Genomic DNA, 23,777 nt, shown 5'->3' with positions numbered 1-23,777 from the left:
TTCTTTACCAGAAGAGGGAGTTCCTCGGGCCTCAGTAATGAAGGGGAAAATGAACTCACAACAGTACCTCCCCCTTGAGGAGGGGTCACCGAACCCTCAACCACGACACCAGGGCGATCAGGGTGAGCCCGATGAAAGGCACGCACCAATCTTTTGGCATGAATATCAGAGGCAGAGACCCAGGAATTATCCTCCTGACCATAACCCTTCCACTTAACCAAATACTGGAGTCTCCGTCTAGCCAGACGGGAATCCAGTACTTTCTCTACCTCATATTCCATGTTACCTTCAACCAATACAGGGTCTGGAGGTGCCACCCCCGGAACAACAGGTTCAACAAACCTCTTCAACAAAGATTTATGGAACACATTATAGATTTTAAATGTGACAGGAAGAGCCAAACGAAAAGAGACCAGGTTAATAATCTCCACAATCTTGTAAGGTCCAATAAATCTAGGCTTAAACTTAGTAGAAGCCACCTTCATAGCAATATTTTTTGATGATAACCACACCATATCACCAACCTTAAACTGGGGACCAATGGTCCTATGTCGGTTGGAAAACCGCTGGGCCTTTTCCTGGGAGAGAGATAACTTATCCACCACTTGGTCCCAGATCTGGTGCATTCTCTCCACCACAGTGTCAACCCCTGGGCAGGCAGAGGGCTCCACCTTCCCTGAAGAAAATCGAGGATGAAACCCAAAGTTACAAAAAAAAGGTGACATCAAAGTGGCAGAACTAGCTCTATTATTTAAAGCAAATTCGGCCAAGGGCAAAAATGAAACCCAATCATCCTGATCAGCAGAAATAAAACATCTCAAATATGACTCCAAGGTCTGGTTTGTTCTCTCTGTCTGCCCATTGGTCTGAGGGTGAAAAGCAGAGGAGAAGGACAACTGAATTCCCAGCCTGGAACAGAAAGTTCTCCAAAATCTAGACACAAACTGGACTCCTCTGTCAGATACAATGTTCTCAGGAATCCCGTGCAAACGAACCACCTGTTGTAAAAACAGGGGCACCAACTCAGAGGAAGACGGCAACTTAGGGATTGGTACAAGATGAACCATCTTAGAGAACCTATCACAAATCACCCAAATAACAGTCATCCTCTGAGAGACAGGCATATCAGAGATGAAATCCATTGAAATATGGGTCCATGGCCTCTTGGGGACAGGCAAAGGCATCAACAACCCACTAGAGTGAGAACACGATTTAGATCGGGAGCACGTCCCACAGGACTGCACAAAATTCCTGACATCACGAGACAAGGATGGCTACCAAAAAAACCGACTCACCAGATCCCTAGTACCAAAAATACCTGGATGACCAGCCAAAGCAGAGCAATGAACTTCAGACATCACTCTCTTCTTCCACTGGTCAGGAACATACAACTTTCCACTGGGACAACGCTCAGGTTTGTCCTCCTGGAACTCTTCCAGAGCACGTCTCAAATCGGGCGAGATGGCAGAAAGAACTACCCCTTCGCCTAAGATGGTAGCAGGCTTGGTCACCACAGGAGAATCAGCAAAGAAGCACCTAGAGAGGGCGTCTGCCTTGACATTCTTTGTTCCAGGAAGAAAAGAAACCACAAAATCAAAACGTGTAAAAAACAAGGTCCACCTAGCCTGTCTAGGGTTCAAGCGCTTAGCCGACTCTAGGTAAATCAAATTCTTGTGGTCAGTGAGGACCACGACTTGATGCTTAGCTCCCTCCAACCAATGTCTCCACTCCTCAAATGCCCATTTCATGGCCAACAGTTCCCTATTCCCCACATCATAGTTGCGTTCAGATGGAGAGAACTTTCGGGAAAAGAAAGCACAGGGATTCATTTTAGCTGTTACAGGATCCTTTTGGGACAAAACAGCTCCTGCACCAATCTCAGAAGCATCCACCTCTACCTGGAATGGAAGTGAGACATCAGGTTGCCGCAAAACCGGGGCGGAGGTGAATCTTCGCTTCAGCTCCTGAAAGGAAGAAACAGCCTCCGGAGACCAATTTAACACATCAGCACCCTTTTTAGTCAAATCAGTCAATGGCTTGGCAATACTAGAAAATTTTGCTATAAATTTCCGATAAAAATTAGCAAAACCCAAAAACTTCTGGAGGGCCTTCAAAGAAGTGGGCTGAACCCAATCGTGAATGGCCTGTACCTTGGCCGGGTCCATTTCAATTGTTGATGGGGACAAAATAAATCCCAAAAAAGAAATCCTCTGTACTCCAAAAAGGCATTTAGATCCTTTGACATACAGGGAATTCTCCCTCAAGATCCGGAACACAGTCCGAATATGTTCCACATGAGAATCCCAATCCTTGGAGAAGATCAAAATATCATCCAGATAGATAATCAAAAATTTATCGACAAAATCTCGGAAAATATCGTTCATGAAGCACTGGAAGACAGAAGGGGCATTAGTGAGCCCAAAAGGCATCACCAGGTACTCAAAATGTCCCTCCGGAGTATTAAATGCCGTCTTCCATTCATCCCCATGCTTAATGCGAATAAGATTATACGCCCCCCTGAGGTCAAGCTTGGTAAACCAGCAAGCACCTTTAACTCTGGAGAATAGATCAGAAATCAGGGGTAACGGATACTGATATTTAACAGTAATTTTGTTGAGGGCACAATAATCAATACAAGGTCTTAATGATCCATCCTTTTTGGCTACAAAAAAAAAACCGGCACCTAAGTGTGACGAGGATGGTCTAATATGACCCTTCTCCAACGCCTCCTTAATATAGGATCGCATAGCCTCGTGCTCGGGTACAGATAAATTGAAGAGCTGACCCTTGGGAAATTTACACCCCGGGCTCAGTTCAATTGCAAAGTCATAACTCCTATGAGGAGGCAGAGACGCAGACTCATTCTCACTAAATACATCATAAAAGTCCGCCAAATAATCAGGAACATCATGCGACTGAGGAGAGGTGGAAAACACCGGAGCCTCACTAAAGGCACACCGACAACCCCAACTCACCACAGACACAGATTTCCAATCCAAAACTGGATTATGAATCTGTAACCAGGGAAACCCCAGAACAATAGTATCATGCAGATTATGCAACACCAAAAATCTGCAATTTTCTTGATGGTCTGGGGCGACCCGCATTACCACCTGGGTCCAAAACTGGGGTTTATTTTTAGCCAAAGGAGTAGCATCAATCCCCCTCAAAGGGATAGGCGTCTGCAGAGGTGTCATCGGAAATCCACAATGTTTAGCAAAATCCAAGTCCATTAGGTTTAGGGCTGCTCCCGAATCCACAAAAGCCTTGGCGGAAAATGTGGACAGGGAGCAGATCAGAGTAATAGCTAGAAGAATGGGCTTAGATCATCATTGTGACATAAATGGCCAAAAGATAGGTGTCAGTAATTTTTTATTTTAATTGCTGGAGCCATGGTAAAATTGCATATATATATCTTGATTAGATCATAATGTATGGAAGCACACACTTCCTATGGATTTAGTATCATGCAGCTCTCGGATTTATATTAATAAGCTGTTTCCTTTGGAACAGATTACCCAGAAGGGTTAATTTGATAATAGGGGTCCTTTAGTTATGTTGATAATCACTCAATAGTCCTTGTAATATTTGTCTTTATATGTAAGATTATTGTTCCCGCTGCAGCGGTGAAATATGTGTGTTTTTTATATGTTTGCACTGAGCACCTGTCTGTTTTACTTGTTAGTTATACAGCGGCTGAGGTAGGAGGAGTGACTGGATGACATGATTTGCTTAAGAATCCGTCATTTCCCCCTGCACTTTGACCCGTGGAAGCGCTCGAGTAGCGCGAAACGGCCGTTGTCAGCCATTTGACACTCTTGTTATCACATCCCCGACGTGACATGTAATTATGTGTTAATAAATCTTCACTATTATCTCGCAGAGTGCGACCTTCTTTCTTTGGAAACCACAAGTGATTTGTTATGAGGTCAAGCACCCGGGAATCCTCCATGTGAGCTCACCGCCTGCTGCAAGCCACGGATCCTAGCACGGTAACAACTTATTAAGCTAGAAGAAACTTAGGTTGAACACCCCCAACAGAAAACGTGTGTGCAAAGCGTTTCTCTCGTTTAGGACAGAGAGAAACAATATGCGAAGCATCTCCACAGAAAAAACACAACTTATTAAGCCTTCTGAACTCCTGACGCTGCTCTCTGGAAAAAACTCTATCACATTGCCTAGGTTCAGACATTTGTTCAACAGGTGGCAACACCTTTCGTGCAGCTTTGCGTTCGCACAAACGCCGATCAACCTGAATGGCTAGTGACATAGAGTCGCCAAGACCAGAGGGAACAGGAAATCCCACCATAGTATCTTTTACGGCTTCTGACAACCACTTCCGAAAGAGAGCAGCCAAGGCATTATCATTCCAGGTAATAAGTACTGCCCACCTTCGGAATTTTTGACAGTACAATTCTGCAGAATCACGACCCTGGCTCAATGCCAGCAGGGTCTTTTCAGCCTGATCAATGGCATTAGGTTCGTCATACAACAACCCCAAAGCTTGAAAGAATGCGTTCACATTAGTCAGATTAGGATCATCTGGTTTTAAAGAAAATGCCCAATCCTGGGGATCGCCACGCAGCAAAGAGATGACAATTTTAACCTGCTGCGCGGAGCTCCCTGACGAGTTAGGCTTCAAGGCAAAAAATAATTTACAATTATTTTTGAAATTCAAAAATTTAGACCGATCCCCAAAAAATACATCAGGTGTAGTAATCTTTGGTTCAGCAGCATGTGAATGAGCAAGGTAGGTGGATATTCCCCGCACTTCCGCAGCGAGCTGCTCCACACGATCAGACAATTGCTTTATCTCCATTGAGAGAAAAAAAAAATTCCCCCTACGGCCTCAGAGATATAGAGGAAAAAATATACACTTTTTATTTATTTTTTTTTTAAATTCTTTCCTGCTATTGAGTACCCTAGAATCTGCGGTATGGCGGGTGATTCTGTTATGAATGAGTCACCGTAGGAGGCAAAAGCAGAAATACAAGCTAAGTCCAGAAAACCAGAGAAGTTGGCAACTATCAGATTGCAGACCCCTGAACCTATCAACACAACTAGCAGTAGCCGTGGGGGGTTCCTACGAAGCCCTAGACCCCTCGATAACCGCCCGGAGAATTACATAGGCCTAAACAAAGAAAGGGGAAATCTAAACTGCCCCAGAGCAGACCCCAAAGCAATAGGCAGCCCCCAACATATAATGATGGTGAAGCAAGATGAAAATACTAACACAGACAGAAAGATAGACTGAGCAAAGACGGGGCCCGCAACTATCTAGATAGGAAAGGACAGGAAGGCTGCTGTCTGCAATCTGCCAAAACCCTATCAAAGACATAAGCCAACAAGCTGATATGAAAAAGGCCCTGAAGCAGCTAGGCTTCAAAAACTAAATCAGCACTCAGGTATTTTCAGAAGACAGAGCTAAATGAATTCAGCACACCCCAGCAGGGAATGGCAGAAATCCAGAAAAACAAAGCAAAACAAAGTCAAAGCACAAAAGCAAAAGGCCAAGCAGCAAACTTAGCTTTAGAGGAGCAGGAATTCAGACTGGTCTCCAAGGATCCCACAGAGAAATCACCCGCAGGGCAGAAGGGCGTCGGCAGCCTTATATCCAGTCCGTAACTCCACTCAGCCAGTCATCATCATCAGCCTCAGGTGTTTGATAATCAGGCTCACTACCTTTCTTTACCAGAAGAGGGAGTTCCTCGGGCCTCAGTAATGAAGGGGAAAATGAACTCACAACAGCGGACCATCACTGCTTGACCTCTCAGAGAATTTGTGAAGTTTTGAAGAGCAAGGTAAATGGCTCTTAGCTCCCTTACATTGGAACCCAGGAGGGATTTGGTACTGGACCAAGCTCCTGCGATGGTACTGCTTCCTAAGTGGGCTCCCCAACCTGTTCCTGGGCCATCTGTCATTATCCAGGTTGCCTCTTCCAGACTCGCGTCATCCGGAAACTGTTGCCACCAAGAGAGGGTTTGTCTTTTTGCCGTGGAAAGGACCCCTAAGAACCTCATGAGACTCCTTATCATGACCTTGCGACACAGTGAGAGAAAATGTGCTCCGCTGAGAATACGTGCCCTCTAGAGATGAAATTGTATCTCTCACCCTGGAGGAAGGCGCGTATTCTCAGAGGAGCACATTTTCTCTCACTGTGTTGCAAGGTCCCGATAAGGATTACAAATCCCAGGAAGGATTTGGAGGTGTCTGGGAACAGATCCAACTTCTCCGCATTTATCATCCAGCCGAGGTCCGTTAGAAGGTGCAGTGTAATCTGTAGGTGATCCAGAAAGAGAGGGAGATATGCTGCAAGAATCAGTCAATCGTCCAGATATGGAATTATTTGAGTCCCCTGAATATGGAGCCTGGACATCATTGCAGATACCACCTTGGTGAAGACATAGGGTGCGGTGCTTATCCCAAAGGGAAGAACCTTGAACTGGAAGTGTTGAAGGTTTTCATTGAGAGTGACTGCGATTCTTAAGTGTCTTCTGCGTAAGGGAAGTATCGGTATATGAAATTATGCAACTTTCAGATCTATGGACACCATAAGATTGCCTCTCTCCAGAATGACTCTGATGGACTTGATAGTTTCCATCATGCACCTTTTCTTTTGAATGAACTGACTCAGGTACCTTAGATCGATTATCAGACACCACTTGCCTGATGGTTTTGGAACCAGAAAGACAGGTGAGTATACGCCTCTTCCAACCTGAGAAGTTGGATAGGTTCCAAGGCTGATAGAAGAATTAAATCCTGTATCTTCTTCTCTAGAATCTTCTGCCCAGAGGGAGGAAGAATCCTGGACACCGAATATCTTTCTTGGGGATAAGAAATGAAAGGAATTATATAACCATCCTCTATATCTCTGATCACCCAGGTTTCTTTTATTAATTCTTTCCATTTCTGCAAGAAAGATGTCAACTTCCCCCCACCGGTAACTTTTTGGCGTCAGAAGTCTTTTTTGATTGCTCTTCGGTGCCTATAAGCTCCCCGTTGTGAAGATGCGGTTCCCTCTCTTCCTCCACCACACTGATATCATCCTCTAAATCTATGAGGTGAAGTACGGGGTTGATCACAACGGGACGAGGCGAAGCCACAAAAGGACCATATTTGAGGAAGTGACTTGCCTTTGTTTTCGGCTAGGTCCTCCATAATTAAATAAAACTTCTGGCCTAACAACCTTCCTGGAGATTATTCAAGATTACAGAGATGGTATTTGGAAGGTACAGTTGTGGCCAAAAGTATTGACACCCCTGCAATTTTGTCAGATAATACTCAGTTTCTTCCTGAAAATGATTGCAGACACAAATTCTTTGGTATTATTATCTTCATTTAATTTGTCTTAAATGAAAAAACACAAAAAGAATTGTCCTAAAGCCAAATTGGATATAATTCCACACCAAGAGTAAAAAAGAGGGTGGACAAAAGTATTGGCATTGTTCGAAAAATCATGTGATGCTTCTCTAATTTGTGTAATTAACAGCACCTGTAACTTACCTGTGGCACCTAACAGGTGTTGGCAATAACTAAATCACACTTGCAGCCAGTTGACATGGATTAAAGTTGACTCCACCTCTGTCCTGTGTCCTTGTGTGTACCACACTGAGCATGGAGAAAAGAAAGAAGACCAAAGAATTGTCTGAGGACTTAAGAAGCCAAATTGTGAGGAAGCATGAGCAATCTCAAGGCTACAAGTCCATCTCCAAAGACCTGAATGTTCCTGTGTCTACCGTGCGCAGTGTCATCAAGAAGCTTAAAGCCCATGGCACTGTGGCTAACCTCCCTAGATGTGGACGGAAAAGAAAAATTGACAAGAGATTTCAACGCAAGATTGTGCGGATGTTGGATAAAGAACCTCGACTAACATCCAAACACGTTCAAGCTGCCCTGCAGTCCGAGGGTACAACAGTGTCAACCCGTACTATCCGTCGGCGTCTGAATGAAAAGGGACTGTATGGTAGGAGACTCAGGAAGACCCCACTTCTTACCCCGAGACATAAAAAAGCCAGGCTGGAGTTTGCCAAAACTTACCTGAAAAAGCCTAAAGCATTTTAGAAGAATGTTCTCTGGTCAGATGAAACAAAAGTAGAGCTTTTTGGGCAAAGGCATCAACATAGTGTTTACAGGAGAAAAAAAGAGGCATTCAAAGAAAAGAACACGGTCCCTACAGTCAAACATGGTGGAGGTTCCCTGGTGTTTTGGGGTTGCTTTGCTGCCTCTGGCACTGGACTACTTGACCGTGTGCATGACATTATGAAGTCTGAAGACTACCAACAAATTTTGCAGCATAATGTAGGGCCCAGTGTGAGAAAACTGGGTCTCCCTCAGTGGTCATGGGTCTTCCAGCAGGACAATGACCCAAAACACACTTCAAAAAGCACTAGAAAATGGTTTGAGAGAAAGCACTGGAGACTTCTAAGGTAGCCAGCAATGAGTCCAGACCTGAATCCCATAGAACACCTGTGGAGCGATCTAAAAATGGCAGTTTGGAGAAGGCATCCTTCAAATATCTGGGACCTGGAGCAGTTTGCCAAAGAATGGTCTAAAATTCCAGCAGAGCATTGTAAGAAACTCATTGATGGTTACCGGAAGCGGTTGGTCGCAGTTATTTTGGCTAAAGGTTGTGCAACCAAGTATTAGGCTGAGGGTGCCAATACTTTTGTCTGGCCCATTTTTGGAGTTTTGTGTGAAATGATCAATGTTTTGCTTTTTCCTTCATTCTCTTTTGTGTTTTTCATTTAAGACAAATTAAATGAAGATAATAATACCAAAGAATTTGTGTTTGCAATCATTTTCAGGAAGAAACTGAGTATTATCTGACAGAATTGCAGGGGTGTCAATACTTTTGGCCACAACTGTAAGTCACCTGACCATGGTTTAAGCTACAACGCTCTTCTCCTCACAGTGGACAGGGACATGGTCCTAGTCACCGAGTTTATCATCTGTTCCGAAGCATCGCATGTTAAATCCACAGCTAGGTTCATGTGCTTAAACCCTTTAAGTAGATCCTGTCTGGAGACCCCGGACTCAATATCCTCTTCCAGTCTAGCTAGTCATTGTCTAAGGGCCCTAGATGTTTCATGTGATAATGAAAAATAGTCAGCACTCCAGTCGTTATCGTGGTGCACATGGAAGGAATTATTCATCCAAGAAAAGAGGAAATCCCGGCACTCACATGTGTTGATTTAATTTGCTTTATTCCACATCAGAGCAAAATATTTCAGCTCATCCAGAGCCTTTGTGATTTTTCAAAATGGCCGCCATAGTCACCACCCATCTTGAAAAGTTTCCCCCCTCCCATATACTAATGTGCTACAAACAGGAAGTTGATTTCACCCACCATTCCCATTTTATTTAGGTATATCCATATAAATGGCCCACCCTGTATATGGAGGACTGTGGGGTGTATTATACTATGTGGAAGACTATGTGGGGCATAGTCTTCCACATAGTATAATATGGGTTTGTAACTAATAAGTCATGTCAGACTAACTTAATTTCCTTCTATGACGGAATCACTGATTGGGTGGATCAAGGAAATGCTGTAGATATAGTATATCTTGACTTCAGCAAAGTATTTGACAGAGTCTCTCATACAATCCTTATTCGTATGGAATGGACAAGGCAACTGTTAGGTGGATTCATAACTGGCTTAGTGATCGGACCCAAAGAGTGGTCGTAAATGGCTGCACATCCAGTTGGAAGAATGTCTCAAGTGGGGTACCACAGGGCTCTGTCCTGGGCCCTGTATTGTTCAACATCTTTATCAACGATTTAGATGAAGGAATTGAGGGTAAACTGATTAAATTTGCTGATGACACAAAGCTAGGAGGGATAGCTAATACTAGAGAAGAGAGAGAGAGGATTCAAAAAGATATAAATAAACTGGAGAAGTGGGCAGCAACTAACAGAATGGTTTTTAACAGGGAGAAATGCAAAGTACTACATCTGGGCAATAAAAATGAAAAAAGCATATACAGAATGGGAGGAATAGGGCTAAGTGATAGCACATGTGAAAAAGACTTGGGTATACTAATAGATCACAGACTGAATATGAGTCAACAGTGTGATGCAGCAGCAAAAAAGGCAAATGAAATTCTAGGATGTATTAACAGAAGCATACAGTCTAGATCACATGAAGTCATTATTTCCCTCTACTCCTCTTTGGTCAGACCTCATCTGGAATATTGTGTCCAGTTTTGGGCACCACATTTTAAAAAAGACATCAACAAACTGGAGCAAGTTCAGAAAAGAGCGACCAGAATGGTGACCGGTCTGCAAACCCTGTCTTATGAGGAAAGGTTGCAGGATTTGGGAATGTTTAGTTTGCAAAAGAGAAGACTGAGAGGAGACTTAATAGCTGTCTACAAATATCTAAAGGGCTGTCACATTGCAGAAAGATCAACTTTATTCTCATTTGCACAAGGAAAGACTAGAAGCAATGGGATGAAACTGAATGGGAGGAGACACAGATTAGATATTAGAAAAAACTTTTTGACAGTTAGAGTGATCAATGAGTGGAACAGGCTGCCACGAGAAGTGGTGAGTTCTTCTTCAATGGAAGTCTTCAAACAGAGGCTGGACAGATATCTGTCTGGGATGATTTAGCGAATCCTGCTTTGAGCAGGGGGTTGGACCAGATGGCCCAGGAGGTCCCTTCCAACTCTACAATTCTATGATTCTATGATTCTATGATTCTATACTAAACAAGAAAAATGCTGCCTATTCATCAAGTGATTGGATTGTTTATGCCAGAACAGAAATATTCTTCTTGGCAGCACATCACCTGTGAAAACTGCAGATATGCTCCTGATAACATGATACTCCATGATGACAGATTGAGCTACTAGTGATCATTCTCTCCCATCATTCTACCTCAACCGGTGTAAAGATTCCGAGACACAAGCATTGAACGACTTGAATATTGTTGATCATGCTCGTGCCACGTAGATACAACTCAGCGCACGTAGATACAACTGAAATGTTTCTGTGTGATATTGCAATATGTTAGCATTTGAAGCCACAGTTGATTCTTTTGTCAGGGCCCCACTTTGTCTATAGCTGGCCCTGTGCCTTTTGCATTAGTTCTCCTATGACCTGTTCTCAGCAATCTCAGTTTGCCGTTATGACTTAGTTATGTAACTCACTTGCATAGCACCATTAATTCCACATTGCTTTATAAACATCTACAACACAGTCCCCATAATATAAATTCGCTATCAGTATGTCTTTGGCATCTCAGAGGAAACCCGGAGAACACCCATGCAAACATGGGGATAACATACAAATTATTTCCAGATTTTGTCATTGGTGGCATTTGAACCCAGGAACCAGCACTGCAAGACTTATGTCTCTCATTGATGCTATCCTATTAAAAGAAATGCCATAAGACCGTGATACTCCTAGTATCAGCTTCTGAATGCAGTCATTTATCCTGCTTGTTGCATCCAGACAGTAAGGCTAAGTGCACACGTACCGGAACTCTCGTGGAAATTACCGCGAGAATTCCGGAATTCCAGTCCGCGGGAAAATCGCATTTTAAATTCCCGCGATTTTCCCGCGGAAAAACTAGCATTTTGCAAGCGTAATTAGCTTGCAAAATGCTAGCGTTTTCCAAGCGATCTGTAGCATCGCTTGGAGAACTGATTGACAGGTTGGTCACACTCGTCAAACACAGTGTTTGACGAGTGTGACCAACTTTTTACTACTGAGGCCGCCTATGCGGCTTCAGTAGTAAAAGATAGAATGTAAAAAAAAAATAAAAAACGGTGTTATTCTCACCCTCCGACGTCCCGCGCATCCGTTCCCAGTAATCCTTTGCGAAAATGCCCGCGATGACGTCAGTTCTTGCGGGATCGCGACGTCTCGCGGTAATTCGCGATGACATCGCGCGAATGACCGCGAGACTTCGCGATCCCGCGAGAAGGGACGTCATCGCGAGCATTTTCGCAAAGGACTACTGGGAACGAGAGCGTGGAGAGAAGCAGGAAGACTGCGCGGGACGTCGGAGGGTGAGAATAACAATATTTTTTATTTTTAAATTCTATTTTTTACAGGGATATGGTACCCAAAGCCTAGAGGACAGTCTCCTCTCCTCCGGACCGTGGGTACCATCCGCAAATGTTCTGCTTACTTTCCGCATGGTGTGCACAGCCACATGCGGGAAATAAGCGGAACAATGCATTCCTATGGGTGCGGGATCGCCACGATTCCGCAAATTAATGAGCATGCTGCGGTTTTTACCGCGAAGCGATTCCGCCGCGGTAAAAACCGCAGCATTAGCACAGCATTGCGGAATCCCATAGGAATGCATGGGATGCTTATTTTTCGCATTTTCGCGGCAAAATCGCGCAGTTAAAACTGCCGCGGAAACGCGAAAAAAACGCCACGTGTGAACTCAGCCTTACAGTTGACAGGTATGATGCTTTATGAGATGGGTATAAATAGGTGGTATGTTGGACTGGCTTTATATGCACCCCTTCTGAGGAAGATAGACATCGAAACGCACGTCAAAGGGTACACTGCAACTTCTAACATTCTGGGTAACTATTCATTCCGCTAGCTCGTCATAATACAGTATACTTATGATTGATACTGATTTTTCTACTCTGCATCTTGAGCCATGGTATGCATTTTTTACTTGCCTCTGACTTCCCTCATGAAGTGTTTATTTATTTGATTTTTGTTTTGAGGTATTTACCCATTGCATTCATAGTATTAACCCTCTGCATGCATAGGGGCAGCAAGGGATGTAACCCCAGTAGTGTCCAAGTATATTTATTTATTTACTTATTTTGCACCCTATTGTTGCAATTTTTTGCACTCTGCACTTTTCTCTATAGATGATTATTGCTGACTACTGCTTTTTAAGTGTACCTTGTAACTAAAATTCATTATGCAGGTAGTTGCAGATTGCTTATAATTATGGATGCAATATAATTAGCGATGAGCAAGCATACTCAGTAATGCTGGTTACTCGCCCATGCATCGCTGTACTCAAGGTACTCGGCGAGCGCCAAGCATTTCCTGATTTGCTTGGCAGGAATTCGGGTCCCCACCCTGCATGTTTAGCACTCTTTAGAGCACTAATCAACATGCAGGGACTGTCTGCCATGCACTGTAATGCCGCAGCCATCTTTGTTGTGGTATTACAGTGATTGGCTGGCCGCTGAGCATCTTCAGGTCTATAAGAGACTTGGCGCCACCATGTTCTTTACAGTCCCTTCCGGAATCAGCTGGTGTAGGGAGACCTGATGCTGAGATAGGGTCAGATTTAGGGGTTTATAAGTTAGTGTGGGTATACCATCATAGAATCCACAATTCCAGCTAAATGAACAGTCCTTTTAAGGACTAATTACGGGGTATATAAATTGCAGTGCTAGGTAAGCAGGGAGTGTATGTGTGTATATATATGTATCAGTGCAAGGCATGCAGGCATTGTATGTGGTTATGTGGGTTTATAGATATCAGTAGCAGGCAGGCATTGTATGTGGCATGCTTCATTGCATACATCAAGAGGGTCCATTCCATTACTGTCTGCTGCTGCCTATTACATATATTGACCGTATATACCTAGCCACAGGTCTCAGTGGGCAGGAAATTTTTTTTTGTATCTTAATCCTGATTATTTTATTACAAAGTGTCAAGACTGCGACCGCTGCCACCACAGCTGCCCCATTCCCCAATACTTGCCTATCTGCTCCGGCACCTCGGCGACCTGCTGGTTGGGCGTCACGGCGTGCCTCTCCCACGCTGTCGATCCCAAGGCCGGCGGCAGATCTGCACAGGCTCCTTAGGCCATGGCCACACGCTCTGCCGGCTCTTTAGCTGTGTGACGCCTGACCCGGAATTCCTGCTGCTCCTTCACTGGGTATATCAGACCGCCTCCCCTTAGTGGAGGTGCCTGATTATTGTTTGTGTATCTGCTTATGCGTACTCATGCTTAGGCCATCTCTGCGGGCACCTGCCTGCTATTATTTGTTAACCCTATTCCTGCTTGTGTCTCCTGCAGTCCCTGGTTCTCCCTGTCTCTGGGTTCCCTGCTCCTGTTCTGCCCCGGTGGTTCATCGGCTTCTGGATTCAGCTCTGCGGTCCCTGTCTCCCTCCTGGTCCCATTCCCTGGAACCTTATGGTTCTCCTTCCAGTTTTCTCTGCAGTCGTCCTGGTCCCGGGCAGATATTTTACACCGGATTCTGTCTGTCAAATGTATCGCATATCATTGTGCTCAAAGATGTGCCATTTCAGGACTCCATATAATATTTTTTGTTGTGTCTTAGCCTACTTGTTGACACAAAGTGGGCTATCACCGTCAGACATTTCATCTATCTGTGGGCTACAAATTGTTGCATTTCAGGCCTCCATTCCACTGTATTTTCTGTTTATTACCCTAGTTCTATACACTATTTTGGGTAAAAAAATAAAAAAATACAGGCCACATATTGAGCAGTGTGGCATCTCCATCAGATGCCTGATCTATCTGTGGGTCTGTGGGCTATAAATCATTGCATTTCAGGCCTCTATTCCACTGTATTTGCTGTCTGTTACCCTAGTTATATACACTATTTTTGGATAAAAAATAAAAAAATACGGGCCACATATTGAACAGTGTGGTATCTCTGTCAGATGCCGCTTCTATCTGTGGGCTACAAATTGTTGCATTTCAGGCCTCCATTCCACTGTATTTGCTGTCTATTACCCTAGTTCTATACCCTATTTTGGGTAAAAAAAATAAAAAAATACAGGCCACATATTGAACAGTGTGGTATCTCTGTCAGATGCCTCATCTATCTGTGGGCTACAAATTGGGGCATACCAGGTTTCCATTCCACGTATTGAACAGTGTGGTATCTCCTTCAGACGCCTGATCTATCTGTGGGTTACAAATTTTTGGATTTGAGGCCTCCATCCCACTGTATTTGCTTTGTCTTATCCTAGTTATTGACATCAGTTTGATAAAAAATCAATTTTTACCTATATTCTAGATATTTTAAAGTGTGTGTTTCCCACATACGGATCACATACAAGTTTGCCTCCAATTCAGCCATTTGTAGCGAACTTGGAAAATATTGTAGTCCATTTAACCCCTTCACGCCATAGCCCTTTTTCACTTTTTTGTTTTCGATTTTCGCTCCCCTTCTTCCCAGAGCCATAACTTTTTTATTTTTCCATCAATATGGCAATGTGAAAGCTTGTTTTTTGTGGGACGAGTTGTACTTTTGAATTATACCATTGGTTTTACCATGTCATGTACTAGAAAATGGGAAAAAAATTCCAAGTGTGGTGAAATTAAAAAAAAAGTGCAATCCCACACTTGTTTTTTGCTTGGCTTTTTTGCTAGGTTCACTAAATGCTAAAACTGACCCGCTATTATGATTCTCCAGGTCATTCCAAGTTCGAGGACACCAAACATGTCTAAGATCTTTTTTTTCTAAGTGGTGAAAAAAAATCCAAACTTTGTTAAAAAAATATAATTGCACCAATTTCCGAGACCCGTATCTCTCCATTCTTCGTGATCTCGATTTGGTTGAGGGCTTATTTTTTGCACGCTGAGCTGTCATTTTTAACGATACCATTTTTGCGCAGATACAATCTTTTGATCGCCCATTATTGCATTTCAATGCAATGTCGCAGCGACCAAAAAAACGTAATTCTGCTGTTTTGATTTTGCTGTTACTGGGAAATTCCTCCAAGCCACGGACACATGGACAAGTACTTGTGGGCAGGGATGCTACAAGCTGACAGCGCACTGGGCTAACATAGTGGAAGGCACGACCCAGAGGGATCTTGCAATGGAACACATCCTCCCGAAACCAAGGATTGCGAGCCCTACGCCAATCAGGGGTGCCCCCACAGTCTACAGCTTCTTCACCTCATCCTCCTACTTCTCCTCTTCAGCCTCCATCTCTGAAATGACCACAAGCTGGAAGCACTGCAGCACTACCTCAGCCGAGCGTCAACAGTCTGTACTGAAGTTAATATGCTTAGGTGACAAACCACACAATGCTGAAGAGTTGTGGACAGCTTTGAAAGAGCAGGCAGATGTGTGGCTGACACATCTGAACCTACAGCCAGGCATGGTCGTGTGCGACAATGGCCGGAACTTGGTGGCGGCTCTGATGTGAGGTGAGCTCACACACGTACCATGCCTGGAACAAGTCCTTAACCTCATTCAACAGTTTCTCAAAAGCTACCCGGAGCTGCTGGATCTTCTTGTCAAAGTATGTCGCCTGTGTGCACATTTTAGAAAGTCAGCTCCAGCTTCTGCCACTCTTGCCATGCTTCAGCTGTCTTTGCAGCTTCCGGCTCACTGGTGTGTGATGTCCCGTCCCCACGTGTTGGAACTCAACACTTCATATGTTAGAAAGGACTTGTGAGCAGAAGAGGGCAGTTGTTGACTACCAGTATCAACAAGTTCATCAGTATTCAGTTCAGGCTCCACACATAAGACCTCCAGAGTTGACATGGATGTCAGACATATGTACCATCCTACAAAACTTTGAGGAGTCCACCAAGATGGTGAGCGGCAATGACGCCATAACTAGCGCCACCATCCCTCTTCTCTGTTACTGTACTAGTTACTGTCTCAAATGGGTACACCTTGCTGTGGTGGGACAGCTTTATACTTTTTTGATCAAAATAGTGTTTACCAATTACCCTATGTTATTTAATGCACTTGCTTTTTCACTTATTTATTTTCATTAGGGTATATACACACATTGCTTTTTCCTTTGGTTTTGCTTGCTTTTATGGCCAGTGTGAACATGCTTTTACATCATGCTTGTCATTCAAGTCTACTCCAGTTCAGTTTTTTGGGGGGTTTTTTGGTTTTTTTCAGCATTTTTGTATTCAGTACCAATAGAGTGTGGCCTCCTTTCTACTGAGCTGTGTAGTTCACTTACAGTCCCTCTGAAGCTGGGTGTCCGTTTGGGACCCAGAGACTCTGCCACTATTCACACTAGGTAGGTTTTAACCATTAGTGTAGTTACTGTCTCAAATGGGTACACCTTGCCGTGGTGGGACAGCTTTATACTTTTTTGATCAAAATAGTGTTTACCAAGTACCCTATGTTATTTAATGCACTTGCTTTTTTACTTATTTATTTTCATTAGGGTATATACACACATTGTTTTTTCCTTTGGTTTTTCTAAGTTCCTTAGGTGGTCTAGGTTCCAAAATGACATCATTTGTGGGGGTTTCCACTGTTTAGGCACATCAAGGGCTCTCGAAACACGACATGGTGTCCGATCTCAATTCCAGCCAATTCTGCATTGAAAAAGTCAAACGGCGCTCTTTCCCTTCTGAGCTCTGCCATGCACCCAAATAGTGGTTTACCCCCACAGATAGGGTATTGGCGTACTCAGAGCAAATTGCACAACAAATATAGGGGTCTAATTTCTCCTGTTACCCCAGAGAAAATAAAAATTTTGGGGTGAAAATTAATATTTGTGGAAAAAATATGATTTTTTATTTTCACAGCTCTACTTTATAAACTTATGTGAAGCACTTGGGGGCTGAAAGTGCTCACCACACATCTATGTAAGTTCTTTGAGTGGTCTAGTTTCCAAAATGGTATCACTTGTGTGGGGTTTCCACTGTTTAGGCACATCAGGGGCTCTCCAAACGCGACATGGCGTCCGATCTCAATTCCAGCCAATTCTGCATTGAAAAAGTCAAATGGAGCTCCTTCCCTTCAGAGCTCTGCTGTGCGTCCAAACAGTGGTTTACCCCTACATATGGGGTGTCGGCATATTCAGGAAAATTTGCACAAAAAATGTAGTGGTTCATTTTCTGTTTTTACACTTGTGAAAATAATTTACTTCACAGCAAAGTTTTTTTTTGTTTGTGAAAAAATGTAAATGTTCATTTTTTCCTTCCACATTGCTTCAGTTCCTATGAAGCAATTAAAGGGTTAATCAACTTTTTGAATATGGTTTTGAGCACCATGAGGGGTGCAGTTTTTAGAATGGTGTCACTTTTGGGTATTTTCTGTCATATTGACCCCCCAAACTCACTTCAAATGTGAGGTAGTCCCTATAAAAATGGTTTTGTAAATTTGATTGGAAAAATGAGAAATCGCTGGTCAAATTTTAACCGTTATAACTTCCTAACAAAAATTATGTTTCAAAAATTGTGCTGATGTAAAGTAGACATATGTGAAATGTTATTTATTAACTATTTTATGAGATATGACTCTCTGATTTAAGGGCATAAAAATTAAAAGTTTGAAAACTGCAAAATTTTCAAAATTTTCGCCAAATTTCCATTTTATTAGCAAATAAATGCAAGTCATATCATATAAATTTTACCACTATCATAAAGTACAATATGTCACAAGAAAACAGTCTCAGAATCACCGAGATCCAGTGAAGCATTCTAGAGTTATGACCTCATAAACTGACATTGGTCAAAATTGAAAAAATTGGCCCTGTCATGAGGGCAAAAACAGGCTCTGGCCTAAAATGGTTAATAACAGCAGTTGCAACTACAGGCAAATCCATTTAAATTGGTTATCTTGCATTGTCAGTGAGGTATCTAAGACACATCTAACTCAAGGCCTTTACCTTCACAGCAGACAAAGAGGTAATCTCTAAATTATTTGTCCAACCCTTCCTTCACTGCTTTACAAACTTCAAGGCCTAGGTAAGAAGGAAGGGATCAGATTAGACTTGACGCTTCCTTTTTCTTATGATAAAATTCAGATTAAATTCTAATTGCAGAATCATCTGGAAATTGTATTTAATATTCTGTTTTTCAATGACTTCACATCACCTATGTAAGTTCTCAAAACTCCATGTCTTTTTCAGTTAATGGACATGGTAAGTTTCTCAATTTCCACACATCTGTTTACCCTAATGCTAATAAATAGAACTTAAAGTGATGTTTCAGTAAGGCTTGGGTCTCATGACCATTGTCCTCTCATCCTAGAAAATCGGTCCGATCATGCTAAACACATTCTGATTAAACTATGATCAGAGTTTGATTAGAGTGTGGTCCAATTTTCTAGGATGTGGAGAGGAAAAAAAGACTCCATCATCTCCATTCTGTAAAAATTAGACGGAACTCGGATGTGTTCCTTGTGTGGTCCAATTTTTTTTTCGCCGAACTATAGACATGAATGGCTGTGTGTGATCTGATAATCGAATGCAACTAATGCATTCTGCAATTTTGTTTCTCTCCAACTGACTGTCCAAGGCAAATGTTGGACATGTGCATGGCCCCATAAATAACAGGGGGATGAGTGCTGTCCATTGAAATGATGGAATGCACTCATCCGATTTTACAGTCGTATGCACAAGAGGTAAGAAGAAATTATCACCTATCCGGTAGACAAGTGATACCTTTCAATTTGTTGAAGCTCAAAATACTAAGACCCCTACCGATTACCAGAATGGAGGACTGTTGTCTCCATTTGAATATGGCTGGGGGCAAGCATGTGCATTGCCTGTGTATTAATTTGCTATGGGACTGAATAAGACGGCTCAATACAGCCTGTGGATAGGTGTTCATGTCTTCTTACTGAAATATCCCCTAAAACTGTACAGAATGTGTCAAAAAATAGACTGGTTTAAGTTAAACAAAGTAAGGAAGTAAATTAATGTAATTCCTAAACATCTGTTTTAAGACTAACTTAAATCATCTTTTATCTGAATATTTTTATATTTTACACACATTAAAAAATCTAAAGCTCAATTTATTTTCCAATCTTATTGGCTAAATACTGCAAAATGCACTTCTGGAATTTCTTTCCACTTTATGGAATCTCTAATACATTTTGTCTTATTGGAAACAGAATAGCATTCTTCAGATTGCCGTTTCCTAATTATTTGCAGCATCCATCTGTCTGTGTTAGCCTTCTACCATTTTTCATGGTTCTGCCATTCTCATCTTCCTGTGATGTTTGAAGGCAGGCATCTTGTCTGTTTTCTACTTTCCTTAAAAAGTATGAATACATTTATCATTTTTTGTTTTTGTTTTTTACTTATCCTTTTAATCATTTTAAATGGTTTTTACTGGTAAGACTAAAGTGAAAAAAGTAGATAGTTACTTGTAATGAGACAACACAAATGATTGGCTGTGTTTATGATTTTCAATGTATTGCTTGTCGTAAAAAAACAGAGGACATTGGACTTGGACTTCTTCTTCTTGTCATTTAGCTTTCTCGAAGAATGCAAATGGTTAACGTTAGTTTACTTGCATGCACAGACCTATATACAAACATATCCTATTTAGAAAAGCCTGGGAAGAATTGGGGTCATAGGTCTCACAGCGGGTAGTCAAACAGACAAGTGAGCTTTCTATTTGCTACTTGTAGACATATCGATAAGTAGACAGATCCACCGAGTGCCAGGTTATGGTGGCTTTCTTTTAATACTTTTCAAAGTGCTCCACGGAGTAGCAGCATTTTCAAATACGTACTCAAGAATGTGCATTGAGAATCCTCTCTTGTCTAAATAAGAAGACAAATAATGCCCTCTAGTAGGTATCATAAATAACTAAATCCATTCATTAGTTAAAATAGATTAGTTCAACTCATCAGATGCCATATTGGAACTTTGAGGCATAATATGATAAGCTTGATTAAAAAGTGGGAAACAAGTATACCCCAGTAGTAGCTTCCGTGAATGCAATGATTTGTAAAAGTATTACAAAAATATATTTTAATAATAAAATATTAATATAATATAATAACAGATTAATAAATTTAAGCTGTCATATTGTAATTATACTTAACTTTTATGTATTAATGTAACATTTTAATTTAACATGATGCCACTGAAGCAGATCAGATCTTTTTGTCAAAGGTTCTTTTTTTTTCTTTTTTTTTACAAAAAGACAGCTACCAGGGACTCTTTCTTGTAGCTGTTAATGCCGCCCACCAGTGAAGCTGTCTTTCAGCACTCATTTCAGTCAGTCCAATTATACTGCATGTCCCGTTGACCACAGCAAGCTGCTGTTATCCTTTTAATTTTGTCCCAGAGAGTCTGATGATAATTGGGGATGAGGAACGAAGCCTAATGCACCTGGAAGAAGAGTAGAGAACCAGTCAGGCGATTAATGTACATGGGAATCACCAGGCCCCTCCATTTGTTCATCTGTTGACCTGGTGGAATTCTCACCTTGAACATGAACTGTTCATTTAAATAGTCTAAATTTTATTGCTGTTGTGCAAAGTAAACCACTTAAAAGCAAGCCATGACATTTATTATGTGTACATATTACATCACTGTGTCTGATAAGACTGAAGCATGAGCGAATAGTAGCTGAGAAAGTAGGAAATAATAAGCTATTTAAAATAGAATGGATTTTTACTTAAAGGTAATAAGATACATGATTTACTAACTGGTACTAACCCTTAAAATCTTGTCTGCACTGTAATAACTTATTCTATTATTTGTATCACTGCAACAAATTCTGACTTTCTGTAAATAAATTGTAAAGCTCCAGTCCTGCTTTTTAGGCTAAATTTATTATTTCTTACACATATATAATTGGGCAAATGTTCTAGAAAGAAGCCAATCTTTTTCTACAAATTATATGCAAAAGTGTAGTCTTCATAGCAAAGATCAACATGGTCCCCCCCAATATTTTATTTTTTTTTACTCGCTTATATAGTGCCCTTAATTCAACAGAGCTTTGCAGACATTATAATCACTGTCCCCAATGGAGCTCAAAATCTAAATTCCCTATCAGTATGTCTTTGGCGTCATAGAGGAAGTCCACAGGACTGCAAGACTTGTCACTCTCATTTATGCCATCTTATTAAAAGAGACACCATAAGACTGTGATTGTGCTCCTAATGTCAATTTATGTGTCCTGCTTGTTATATCCACACCACTATTCCATTGATGATTTTTGGCTACGTCTCTAACTTCACTACAAGTTCTTTGCTACAGTGAAATTACCTATTCTAGAGACCTTGACCTGTGTGTGATTCTGAAAAGGAAAGGCTTTCCTCCTTCAATATTTTTAAGGTAAAGAACTGAACCAGACCATACACTCAGTACCCAAGTCTGGCCTGGAACAATACATTCTTGGTTATGAAATTATATGAAGGTTAATTGACCATATCAAAGACTAGCTGGATGATCATGATTTTATATCTCTACTGGAAGATCAAATTTCCCTCACTACTAGACTGCAAATTTATGTTTAGGGCAGATTATAAGAAAATGAATGTACTCGTCATTTTCACTGTCTAACAATTACTTAATACCAGCAGTTGAAACTGCAGGCAAATCCATTCAAATTGGTTATCCAGCATTATCAGTGGGGTATCTAACACACAATCTAAAGGCCCCTTTACATTTAGCGATGGACCAGCGATCCCGATCCATGACATGACCCGATCAGGATCACTGGTGCATCGCTAAATGGTCGCTAGTGAGCTGCCAAACAGGCAGATCTCACTAGCGATGCAGCAGCGGTCGCACTTACCTTTTAGACGCGGCGAGGGTGTCCATCTTCCGCCTGCGCCCATGGCTCGCTCGTCGGCGCCAGCCAGAAGCCGACGACGAGAAATGGACCAGGCCTATCTCGCATGATCAGCAATAGCCAGCGGGGAGCCGGTCGGAGGTAAGTATCACATGTAGAGATATCGCTAGCAATATCGCTGCTGTGTCACAAAATCAGTGACGCTTTAGCGATATTGTTAGCAATATCACTATGTGTAAAGCCCCCTTAACTGAGTCAAGGCCTGTACCTTCACAGAAGACAAAGAGGTAATCTCTATATTATTTGTCCAACCCTTCCTTCACTGCTTCACAAACTTCAAGGCCTAGGTAAGGCCTCTTTCACACATCAGGTTTTCGCCGTCAGGCGTGATCCGGCGCTTTTGACAGAAACCGGATCCAGCGAAATGCAATGCCGGATCCGGTTTCCCCCCCATTGACTTGCATTTGCGCCGGATCGCGCCGGATGGCCATGCGTTTCATCCAGTTTTCGCCGGATCCGGCAATGTGTCGCGATCCGGCGTCTGGAAAAAACGGCTACTGTAACGTTTTTTGTCTCCGGCGAAAAAGCCGGACACGCCGGATCCGGCGCGTCCGGCTTTTTCACACAATGAAAGCCTATGAGCGCCTCAATGCGCCTGATCCGGCGAAAGCCGGATCCGGTGGCCGGATCCGGTTTTTTTGGTCTGAGCATGCTCAGTAGCTCTGCCCACAAGGCATATATAAAAGCAAGACAGTGGGACCCACAGCCACACCCAACATGCCACCCAAGAAAGCAACCAAGCGCAGCAGGAGAAGGCAGGAGACCACTGCAGCACCATCAGCACCACCACCACCCCAAATGGAGCAGCAAATGGAACATGCTGAGGAGGGGAGGCCAGCAGCAGATGAGAGACGGTAATTATCAAATCCCCCATTCCTCCAAACTAGGGCTATTGAATATCAAGATATTCATTGGCCCTTTGTTTCTCTTTATTCAACAGCCGCCCAATAGATGCAGCAGCAGCAGCAGCAATGGCAGCAGCTGGAACACCACCCACAGGCATGGAGTGTGGCCACCAGGAAGACAGCACATCATCTTCTGGGAGCCCTCCCTCGCATCGTCAGCGTTTGACGGTAAGTTTTTATTTCCAAAATCCATCATCTCTGTAATATATGTCTATTCATTGCCTTTTATTTCAAAACAGGATTCACAAGATGAAGAGGAGCTCCCAGAAGAAGAAGGAAGGGGTGGACAGACACTTGGAGTGGGCTCACAATTGGTAAGTTTTTTGCATCAAACGCAGAAACACAACATCACACTACACACAACACATAGAAAAC

Source organism: Dendrobates tinctorius, unplaced genomic scaffold, assembly GCF_039654945.1.
Source record: "Dendrobates tinctorius isolate UK_male_01 unplaced genomic scaffold, ASM3965494v1 ptg000133l, whole genome shotgun sequence".
Taxonomy (NCBI): domain Eukaryota; kingdom Metazoa; phylum Chordata; class Amphibia; order Anura; family Dendrobatidae; genus Dendrobates; species Dendrobates tinctorius.
This window is presented reverse-complemented; position numbering follows the sequence as displayed.